Consider the following 12,189-nt stretch of genomic DNA (forward strand, 5'->3'; position numbering starts at 1 on the left):
CTGTGCTCTCAGAGCCAGGTTCTCGTGAGGCGGTGGAAGAGGTCTCTAGTCTGAGTGACTTTCCTCCCATTCCAACCACTTGGAAACAATGTTTACTTAGCTTGACCGAAAATTAGGCCAGGAACTTCCGACATCTAGACCACTGCTGCCCAGGCTCCCATCAGATGTTGGAGAAACAATGGGAAGAATACATTTATACCTGTTAACCTCTTAGTCCAATGCCATTATTCGGGGAGCCATCCTGAGGCCCCAGTGTCAAGGACTTTCTTGATGATGAATGGATGCTGAGAATTAATTCTTAGCTCACCTCTCAGATACCAGAATCCTGCCATGTGGGTAGCTGGAGTCCCTCGAGCCTGGCTGATTCCATGCATCCTTTGGCTTCTGTCTTGCCCTTTGCCAGCCCCTCTTATCGGCATTGTGGCCATTCGGGGAGGTGGTCCCTGTTGTCACTCGGAGGCAGGAAATGGATACCCAAGCCAAGAATAATATGAAAGCCTCCTCAAGCGGTCATCCAGATGTGGGAATTCGCCACATGGACGGGATGTTATGAAAACTGTACAAAAGAAATATGTGTGAGGGAAGTTCTCTATAACTGGAATAGAAGAAAGAAAAGGAGGAAGTTAAACCAGGAAAGAAGAAAGAGTGAAAAATGGGGAGCTGATGAAGTGTGGCCTGTTTAACCTTAATCCAAGTTGAATTCTGGGTCCCCCTGTGGGAGGACGTGAAAGATGAATTAGCTCATGGCAGCTGTGTGTTTTCGCAGGATCACAAGTACCTGCCCCAATTTGTCTCCCACATGAACCAGCTTGATCGTTGTGACTCTCAGTTTTCCCAAGTCAGACTAGGACACAAAAGGTTGTGAGCAGACCCGATAGTCTAAGATTTTAAAAGTCTCATGTGTATACAGTGGAATCTGAATACAAACACGCACACACATACACATCCCCAGATTGGGCAGTTAGGGGAAAAAAATGCCAAGTTACGGCCAAGTTAGCCAATTAATTGGGTTTTTTTGTTTGTTAGTTTTGGTGTCAATTTTTATTACAGGAACATTTGCAAACATATGGAAAAGTAGAAATAAGAGGACGATGAACCCGCAGGGCTGAGCTTTTCAAAACAGGTTCCTCTGGTCCATGGATTAATCTGTGTGACACCCCATCCATCTTTGGCTCAGGTGACTTCATTTGGCTGTTTGATCTCACCTTCCCAAAAGACGGAACCCCACAAGTCCCTCCGACAAAGTAGCTTGTTCCTTGTACAAGCTGTGACCACAGTCTTCATCTTAGAAACAAACAGAGCACTAACATGACCAACTGTATGGGAGTGGACACAGCAAGCTTGCGTTTATGTTGACACTCAGAAGTAAAAGAAGCCTCGTAATGTATCTGGGTAAACACCTTACTTTGCTGATGAGCAAAACTGAGGCTTATTAGGAAGGCCAAGTGACTCAGCCAGCGAAGAGCTCGGACTGGGAAGTTTAACCCTGGGGAGAGGGGAAAGGAAAGAGGCAGAGGGAGAATTAGGAAAAGGGAAAACCAGAAAGGCGAGCTGTGGGAGAGACGCCACGCTGGATGTTTTCTTGCTGTGAGCGGTTGTAAACGGTGAACACCTCTGACAGTAAGCTGGTTTCCAGGCTCTCAGGGTACCCGCGCTCGGGGCTGGAAATGATCTTTGTGGGCTCTGATGGAAGTCATTTTTTTCTTTTCCTTTCCTGTCTTAACAACTGCACATACTTATTTTATCGAGCCTCCCACAGTTCCTCCTAAGGTTTCCTTTTGGAAACCAGGAATTAATCAAATTAAATGTTGTGACCCATAACTTTCTGGCAATGGAAAAGAACAAAACAAAACAAAACTTACACTCACAGCATCTCTTTTGCTACACTGAACCAGAAATCCAGCAATCTGCCTTTGGAGCATGAAGTCTCCAGGCTGTTTATCTTCCCACCGTTGGCCACCATTCCCTAGTCCTGTTGAAATTTTTATAGGTACCTCTGTGGCTTTGGAGAATTGTGAAGATTCAGGTGTGGGTATAGAGAAGTTACAATTTGGACAGAGTTGGCTTTGGTACAACATGGAGCCTTTCTTGACCAGAGAAATCAGTCAAGCATGCCTTCCAAAGGCCGGCCTGTCACTGGGCAGTGATAAGGGTGGTGCCTTTGGAAGGACCCTCCCGAAACCCATCTCTCTTCACTCTGTAAGTGAACGAGTGATGAGTCCGTGCACTTGTTAGGATTGTGTCCTAGGCTCATGCTGGTGTAGGACTTAACGCAATTTGGCTGAATCCAAGGGGAAGTGATAAAGAGAAAACATTTTAATTATTTATTTAGTTCCCAGTGTCTGCAAAGCTTGGTGCAGTCCTGGCCGGGGGGAGGGGGGAATTCAAGGATGAATAAATCAATGCTTTTGCCCTCAAACAGTTTACAGTCCAGAAGGCTCTTCTTTATAATCTGGGGTGGGAAAACTGATACAACTCACATTACAAGGCAAACTATAAGGGCCATCAGAAAGTCAGAGAAAGTGCTGGGCCGTCCCAATTAGGATAAGCCGCCTCATGCTTTCAGTGGGGGTGGAGAGGTGGGACCAGAAAATGCTCTGTGTAGTAGTTACCATTCAAGAAGGGTCTTAAAGGATGAAAGGCTCTTTTGGAGACTGGAGATGGTGGGGAGGTGATGGGAGGAAGAAAAGAAGCTTATGTAAATGGAGGTATTTAGGTGGAAATACCCAGGAAACATTTGGGAAATGGTGTTCAGTCTAGTTTAATTAGGATCTGCAGTTGGACACTGATGGTAGATAAGGCTGGAAAAGAATGTTGTGCTCAGGCGTTAGAAGGTTCCCCCAACCATGCTCTGGGTCTCATGCTTAATTAAGTAGACAGTGGGAAACCTTTTCCTTACTCAGGCAAACCTACCCCATCTTTACATTCTTCATATGATACTGTAATCATCCATTTCTTATTTGAATGGTACCCACCACTCTGCCCTTCCTTCCGCATCCCACCTGCCTAGATTATAAGCATCACAAAGGCACTCAGGTGCTCAAGCGAAAAATCACAATAATAATGAGTCATTCTTGAGTCACCTCGTTCCCTCTTTAGCTAAAGTCAAAGATGGTTCCAACACGTTGGCCTCGGGCAACTGGAAGGGTGGCGGCACGTGGACAGCATTACAGAGATCAAAGAGGGACTCTGGTTGGTGTATCAGGAGATGAGCTGTTAAGGCAGCAGTTGGCAGCATTGCACGCAGCTGGGGCTAGAAGCTCACAACGGAGAGCAGTGCGGAGAGTGAAGAAGAGAGGGTGCGAGGAGGGACCTCTGTGGCTCACCTTAAAACGACAGAATACGAAGGGGTTGGGGAGACGCAGAGAAGGAGTGACAGAAATGTTGGGGCTCAGCCAAGGGCTCACGGAAGAATGAATTTCAGAGGAACTAGTGGGGCGGCCACTAGGACCGGGTTCATGGAAGATGAGGACAGGTGAGGATATGTGGGAACTTCCTGGCAGCCCTGCAGACAACAGGAAAGTTAAAAATTACATACTCATAGTGCCTCGTATGGTTGCAGTGCGGTGGGCTATGTGCCAAATGCTCATGGCAAAGGGTTAATGAATAAGTGGAAACTGAGAAATGGGGGCTGCAGGTGCAGGAAGTGAAACTTTGCTGTGTTTCTAGCAGCTCTCCAGTTTCTAAGAAGACTTTGTTTTGCAGGCAGCCCTTGATGGGAAGTGACAGGCTCCTTCTTCGCAGGTCTTCGGTCTAAGGTCCCCCAGTTCGGGGAACATTAAAACAATGCCAGACCCTTGTGCTACGTTGTGCCGCCTCCCCATGAAGACAGGTGTAGAAAAGGGCAAGGCTGTGGTATTTAAGAGGAGGTCAGAGTTTCGAGGTGGGTTCCCCCTTTCCTGTGCCTGCAAACACACAGGCACTCCATTTTCATCAAGGTCGTGGCTGTTTGAAAACTCCCCTCTGTGGTACCAAGGATATTAGCTGTCCTATGTGAGTGTCTGGAGGAGGCTCAGGTTATCACGAATTCTGGTAAATGGACTTCCTACTGAATGTTTACTCTGTGCAGCATATTATAGACTAAAGCTTAATCATTCAGCGCTCTTTGCTACTTTGTGGAATAAAATGTATACACTGGTTCATAAAGAGCTTACATTAAAAAAAATATGGTTGGGAGCTCTTTAGTTACTTAACGTATAATATAGTGCCAAGAACAAATAGAGAGACCAGAGAAAAAAAAAGCAAGGAGGATCTCCTGACCTCAACTTCCTTGTACTAGACTGCACAGAGACTACACTGACATACATGAAACAACCAGCAAATAAATGCAGACCGAGTTTAATTCGTGCCAACTCAGTGGCCAGGAATGGGAGCCATAGTGACCCAGGATCAGAAAAGATGGCAGTGTTCAGTGAAGACAAAATCCGGGAGTGGGCCCTTTGAGAGTCGGTGCGTAGGGAGCGACAGTGGCACCAGATGGGCGAAGGTGCGGAGGTGGCCGTTGGCGGGGCGAGCACGGGAAGGCACTGCTAGACTGAAGTTAGCAGTTGAGTGGGGGTGGATTTTTAAGAGGATGCGGGGGGGGGGGGGCGCGGAACTGCATCTTGAGGAAGGGAGGGCGCTGTGATGTTCAGGGACGCTGGGCAAGAAGGGTGGTGAGCTGGCGCCTGATGCTGGGTGACATGATGAAGCATCAGGAAGCATGTCTTCCTCAAAGACCAAGTAACGCTGTCAGGAGGCAAGAGATGGACATACCCACAGATGCAAAGCAATTAGAGAGAACCATGAGACTCTTCCCATTAAGGACTGGAAAGGAACACCCATGCTGTAGGGAAAAAGGACCCACAGGATAGCTTTCAGAGTAATAAGCTGCATGTTGTAAAAGCAAGTTGATGCTGGCGTTGGCCCCACTACATAAGAATTCAGAACAAGCTGGATAAAAAGGAGGCATTAAGAGGGGCGGATCACCAGCGTAGAGCGAGCAGTTCCCACGAGCTGCCTCTGCTGTGGTTTTTCATTCTTCACGGAAGGGACTGGGGCACTTGAGAAGGTGGGCATGGCTGGGTCAGGACAGGGGGTGCCCCGTGTTGATGGAGGATTTGAGAATGTAGAGGGATAAAAAGCTCTCCCTGAGGCGACGTCCCAGCCCCCGCTTATATCTGAACAGGGCATTCTGCTTTTCACAACACATTTCCTAACTTTTGCATGATCACCAGACTCCACTGAGATTTCCAGATAGGTGTTGCCTTCCCACTGGACAGGCAAAGAAGTCAGAACCCAGAGGGCAGGTCTTTTTCCCAAGTCACCAAACCAGTTTTTACAGAGAAAGTGGTGGGTCCCAGTTTTCCTGACTTTTTCCCCCCCATCACCTCCTTTTTCCCACTCTGCTTCCTAAGTCTTCAACAGGGTCAGTAGTGTGACAGCTTCTGAGTTATCGCTCAAGGATGCCAGTGGGTTTAATAGTGGGGCCCCAATAAGGGACAAGCTAATAAGCAATTGGATCTTTGCTACAATTTTTTTTTAAAGTGTCCTTGCATTAATACTATTTTTTTCCCTCCTTTTTCAGTTTTATTAGGTAGAATTATTACAGGTTGACTGCACATACACATTATATTGCATGTAAATACATATAAACAGTACACTGCACTTTTTTAGTTTACATATATGTACTAACTAATGTTTCTAAGAACAGATTAGACCTCTAGCTTTTTAAACTTACATAGTTATCAAAGGAATAAAGCCAACCACAAAATAAGAATCAACAGAATGAGGTAATCAATCACAAAGGACAGTCAGATGTGCTTACACATATTCAAGAAATCAAAATAATAATTAGTGCATTTGTGTCATTATTATTATTGTTATTATTTTTTAGATTCTTCATATAAATTATATCATATGGTGTTTTTCTTTCTCTTTCTGACTTAATTCACTTAGTATGACGTTCTCCAGGTCCATCCATGTTGCTGCAAATGGCGTTATTTTATTCTTTTTTTATGGCTGAGCAATGTTTCATTGCATCTATGTACTGCTACAATTTTTTTTTTAATGTATGGGATGTTCTTTGGAGCCAGAGTCAGCCAAGCCCAGGGTGTAAGGCCGTCTGTGTGCTGAGCCGGCCTCTGGATGGAATATGGACTTTTTGAAAAATCACAAAGGGGGAACAAGAATAGTTTGAGTCGCTAAATCACAAAACACTAAATCAAAAATTTTGTTATTCTTTTTAAAAGAAAAGTCTGAGGGACTTTACACACCTAGTTGGAAACATACAAAAATTTGCAGCTTGGATGGGGGAGGGATAAATCAGGAGTTTGGGATTGACAGATACACACTAGTCTACATGAAATAGGCAAACAACAAGGACCTACCTGTGTGACACAGGGAACCATATTCAATATCTTGTAATAACATAGAATGGAAAAGAATCTGGAAAGGAATATATATACGTGTGTGTGTGTGTAACTGAGTCACTTTGCTGTACACCTGAAAATAACACAACATTCTGAATCAACTCTCCTACAATAAAATAAAATAAAATTTAAAAAATCTTGCATGTTGAGAGTAACATAGGCTAAAAGTGAAAACAAGTCAGAGCAAGCCATTAAGGAAACCAAGGTGGAGGGAGGGTACAGCTCAGCAGTAGAGCCCACGCTTGGCATGCACGAGGTCCTGGGTTCCATCCCCAGTACTTCCATTAAAAATAAATGAATAAACCTAATTACCTCCCCCCTCAAAAAAAAAAAAAAAAAAAAGAGAGAGAGAGAGAGAAACCATGGGTATGACGCTTCATTTAAAAAGGTTGGTAACATGTTGGAGAGGAGACATTATCCCCTTCTGAACATCCGCCAGGAGCTGGGATTGGATGAAAGAACTATGGTTCTGAACCAGTTTGTCATGAAACTTATAGTCCATGAAAGACCAGTAGGTCAAAGAGATTTCTCTTAAAGGACACACTTCTTTTATTTATTTATTTTAATCATACAATTAAAAAAGTATCAAATGCCTGGAATGTGTGAGCCCTGGCACTGGGCAGTGTTCACACACAGGCGCCGTCTTGTCATCCTTCCTTAGGAGGTGCCACCGTCCTGAGAGTCTGGCAGCATTTCTCCTGCTTAAGTAACGACTCCCTTTACACTAGGTGTTATTCTGGGGTGGGGGGGCAACAACAACAGCAACAAAATGGATTTCTCCCCCCATTCCATAGAGCAAATGATCATTTGGAAAAACACTTATTGTTTCTTTTATCATCTAAAAAAATGCCTGTTAGTGAAGAAAATTTGGAAAATTTAGGAAAACACATATGAGAAAGAATTAAATCACCTACAGTCCCAAGTGATGATGTAAATGCTCCCCCCCCCCAGCTGATGGTGACTGGTCAGCTTGCTTCCGGTCCTTTCTGCCCTCCACCAGGCTCCCCAGCAGCCCAGGAAAGCCAGCCTCCCCCTTGCTCCCTCTCCCTCCTCTCTTCCTCCCCACTCCTCCCTCTTTCTGCTCTCTCCCCATCACCACTTTGGTGGCCCAATCTCTTCAATTCACTCTCAAGTCCCTCCTGAGGACTGACCCATAACCTTGCCTTCCACATTCTGTGTCGTTGCCCAAACAGGGGAATATATTTTAAAAATAGATGTAGCAGCAATTGGGCATGAAAACCATCCAGATTTCCAGACTGTCCTATTTAAGATCTCCGCAAGAATTCGAGTGTGAGGACAGCAACCAAGAAGGGGGACAAATTAGTCACAGCTGAAGACGGTTGCCAAAAATTTTTCCCCAGAGTTGCCGCATGTTGACTGTTTCTCTCAAATCAGAATCTGACAAGAGGGGGATGCAATGCATTTTCCAAAGCTGGAGAGCCACAACTCCACCCTGCATTGGAAACTGCAGCCAGCCAGTGTCTGTTACAAATATCCCCCGACTTTCATGCGTGTACACGGACAAACACAGAGAGAAAGAAAAAAAAGCAAGTCAAGTTACAGCTACGCTAATTGGTCTGCGTGGCTGTCACTCATACTGAGAGTGTTTAAAGAGCAAGGCTGGCTATTAATCATAGGTTATGACACAAAGGACTACCTGTCTTTATTTCCCTCCTGGTAAACCTGTGGATATGTTTATGGTGAGGCTGCAAAGCCAACAGTTCCCAAAACCAGCTTCCCCAGTTACTTCTTCTTCCATTCCTCCTCAACCCAGAAGCCGACATCCACCTGTGCTCTGAGTTGGATATTTGCCTATGGCCTTAGGCAAAGGAGAAGATGGAATCTTCCAGATTTCTTAAGTCTTCATGGACAGTACAAATAAACTTTTCTTTCAGCAAACAAAATAGCTGACCTAACTTTTCTTGTCAACTTCTTCTCCATGACTTTTCTAATTCCCAGCTGATATTCATTATAATAGAAGACAGTCTGTCCCAGTGGTCTGTCTTAGAGGAGAGAATCTGATCTTGGGGGGGTCTTCTCCTGACAAGGACACTGCCTCAGGCGATGTCCCCAAAGCAGCTTGTCCGCTCTGCCTGCACGTGGAAGCCACTCAGAGGGCAGAAATACCTCATTCATGCCTGTTAACCTTCCATCAGGCCAGGGTTGCTCCTTCTTGGTCCACAGCAATGCTTCCCTGCCTCATTTTTCATTTTGGGGGGATTCTTTTGGTGGTAGTCAGACCAGAGCAAAGCTCCTTTGTTTCCATCCCCCCCACCCGACCCCTTAGAGCTCTAACTAAATAAATATATTAATTATGGAAATGGAAAAAGAATGGGGTAGCTTTTCCCGGAGCATCTATGAAGGGAGACATAGGTAAATAGGTAATCGATGCCAGATGTCAAAATACCCATTCCTGTTGCGTCAAGTCCAAAATCCTTTCTCTGGCTTAAAAGACTCTCCATTATCTACCCGCACAGTCTCACCTAGTTTCCTGATCATTTTCAGCTTATTCCCTTGCAGTGAGTTCTGCTCAATCTCCTCCTTATCCTGCAGAAAATGCCATAATTAGCCCCTGATCTGAATCTCCTCTCACCACATTGCCTCCTTCACATAGAACGTCCTCTTCTTTTCCATCTGGCTTCCAAATCTTACCTCCTTATTTCCTGAACCTGGCATCTCCTGCTTCTCTGAGATAGCTGATACCTCCACTTTCATTTCCGTGCGTATTTATAGCTGGCCTTGTATTGTTTATCTTTACTTTAGGTAAGAAGGTCTTGACTCACTCCAGTAAAATTTGAGTTGGGCAGGACGCAGCTCACTAGCTTAAGAAGAAATTCAGCAACTTCTAAGGCAGCACAGGAGAGTATTAAGAAGCTTGGGAGTTAAAGTCTCTTGGATGCAGATTTTAATGCTAAATCCTCCACTTACTAGTAATGTGACCTCAGGCAACTGGGCCGCTTTGATCTTCTTTTTCCTTATATGAAAAGTGAGGCTGTTAATACCTACCTGGCAGAGTTTAGTGAGAGCCAAATAAAAGCAGAATATACACGAGGCATCCAGCACGCAGCTTACCACGTGGTCATTAATAAATGTTCATTTCCTTTCACTTCCACTTTGGATAATATATTTAAGCACGGAAGGGAAAGTACAAACAGGAGGTTTCTATAGATGTCTTCTTTAAACAGCAGGCCTTCGCTCCCAATTACGCTCTTACTGGGCTGAAGTTCAGTCTCCCTCTGAACACACGCACGCATGTGCGCGCACGGAGGGGCAGACGTCAGCTGGACCACTTTGTATTTGATGGCAAAGATGAGGTGTCAGGATTAGACAGCTGTGGTGGATAAATACAAAACACACATTTCACCCAAAGGTACCTGCCGGTTCGCTGGGGTGGGCACCATCTGAAGGCCTTGGAAGCTCCCTTGAAAGAGGAGGGAGTTGCAACCCTCTGGCATCTGGTCTCCTGCAGCCAGTCTGTTAGCCCTAGTCAGAGGCACCTGTTTTGGAGACCAATTTATCTACTAACTTCAGCCATAAAAATGCAGGGGTAAGAGAAACAGTGAAAATTATATTCACTTTCTATTGTTCTGGTAACAATTAATCACCAATTTAGCAGCCTGAAACAACGCAGATTTATTATCCCACAGTTGCTGTAGGTCAGAGGTCCAGGAAGCTCAGCTGTGTCTCTGCTTGGGGCTTGTGAGGCTGAAATCAAGGCGTGGGCAGGTGTGTGCTCCTGGTTGGAGGTTCTGCACAAGGATGGGCTTTCAGTCTCACTTCGGCTGCCTTCCCATTCGGTTCCCTGTGTTTTCAGCACCAGGGTACCCGCTGGCTATCAGCCAGGGGCTGGCCTTTGCCCCTACCTACATTCCTTCCCACGCTTCCCCCTCCGGCAGCAGAGGGTCTGATCTCTGTTTCCCCTTCTCCCTCATCTCTCTGACCCCCAGACACTCCTCTCCCCGACGCTCCACCACCCGGGACTTCCTGCAGTTCCCCGAACTCAGGTCCCGGGTGCTTCCACACCTTCTGACTTGTGCAAATGTTCATTCTTCCTTCCAGAACAACCGTCAGAGGGGAAGATGCTAACATCTGCCTCATGACTGATTACCGGCGTTCTCGGTAGATTGCTCCTTGTGATCTGGTAGATGAAGTTCTACCTTGTAGATAAATTTGAAAATGCAATTTTAAAAAATGTCGGTTATCAAACCACAAACTGTTAAGCTGGATGGTCAGGCACTCAGAAGAGGGACCGTTCATTTTCAGACTGGAGTAGCACATAGAATGCTTCACGTAGGAGGTGATATCATACCTGGGCCTTGAAGGATGGGTTGAATTTACATGAATGGAGAATAGGGAGGAACAGCTTGGGGTTAATATGAAAATGTATACAGTGTTAGTTGAAAAACTATGGCATTTATTCACTCATTACATATAGATTTTTAAACTCTTAGGAATATAAAAATGATCAAGAAAGAGAGGGCTCCTGTATTCATGGAGTTTATAGTCTTAGTTGATGCAGAAGAGAAAAAGCAAATGAAGTAATTAAAAGACAACAAAATGTGGTATGTTTGGGGAGGAAAAAAAAAGATGACTCGTGAGGCATGGTCTGCTTGACTTGATTGGCGATCTGGGTGGAGGACGGGGGGGGGGGGTGGCCTTGTCAGAGAGCTTTGTGCAGTGGTAGGCTTCCACTGGGTGCTACCAGCCAGAGGGGACCACCGGAACCAAAGAAATGGCGTGGTGACCACTGTGTCCTCCACAGATTCACGTGGCCATGATATTACCTACCTGGAGCAGTTAAGTGTTTCCAGGCCATGTTGCAATTCTGTGACGTGTCTGAATGGCTTAACAAGCCCTTTCCTCCTAAGGAGACAGGAGTGGCTTTTCCTTTAATCCCTGCCTGAGCGATTAAGTTACAGTGACTTGCTCTGAGCGCTCTCTGACAGCTAACCTGCCGCCATACCTCAGGCTGTGATGCAGGCGTAGCTGGCTGGCCAGGAGGAGGTGGCTTGGACCACGTATTAAATCAAAATATTTCTAAATTTCTCTTAATTTTCACTCCTAATCTCTTTTCACAGTTCAGAATCTGTGTTTTCTTCCATGTGAAGAGGAAAATATCTCCCTTGCTTGGATTTCTTGCTGACATTTCTCTTTGGTGGGGGTCAGGACTGGGGGGTTTGCTGTGAATGCTCGCTGTTTCTCATAGTGCAGTTCTGTGGCATTTTCATAAAATACCAACCACCGAAATTTTAGTAATCACAAAAACATGTGGTTTCTTCTTATAGCCACTAACATTCTTTCTCTCATTAAGAAATAGAAAGTTCAGAAATTGAATTAGAAAGCTAAACTCAATATCTTTGCATTCTTTTGGTTTCTAGAAAAAGAAAAAAAAAAAAAAAGCTACAGCTTTTCTGAGTTCCCTTCAGTTAAATGTTACTCCTGAATGGGGAAAATTGAGACTGAAGAATTGAGACTCTGACATGAGGGCAGGGTTTGTATCTCCTCCTCGCTATTAAAAAAGAAAGTTTTGTCTAATCTTGAGCAACGCAGTGCCACATCCAACCCACAAACTGTTGGCAGCACCCCAACACTACACAGAATGTTCTTTTACGCTTTCTCCCCACCTCCCAAACCTTTCCTAAGCAGTTATAAATGTCAGCATTTAGAGACTCTTTTATTGAAATGAAGTGCGGACTTTCGGTGGGGACGCTGGGTGTTGTTTCTGCTGACCGGCCGCTGGAGAGGTGGTCCCAAGAAAAGCAGGCACGCTTAGCTGGGC

At 45.2% G+C, this 12,189-nt stretch overlaps 1 protein-coding gene across 3 annotated transcripts in view; it reads left to right on the forward strand.

The window, feature by feature from the left end:
• Positions 1-12,189, forward strand: part of SETBP1 (SET binding protein 1) — a 363,259-nt gene that overhangs the window by 264,339 nt on the left and 86,731 nt on the right. The window lies entirely within an intron of this gene.

The sequence above is a fragment of the Camelus ferus genome, chromosome 30 (assembly GCF_009834535.1).
Source record: "Camelus ferus isolate YT-003-E chromosome 30, BCGSAC_Cfer_1.0, whole genome shotgun sequence".
Lineage (NCBI taxonomy): Eukaryota > Metazoa > Chordata > Mammalia > Artiodactyla > Camelidae > Camelus > Camelus ferus.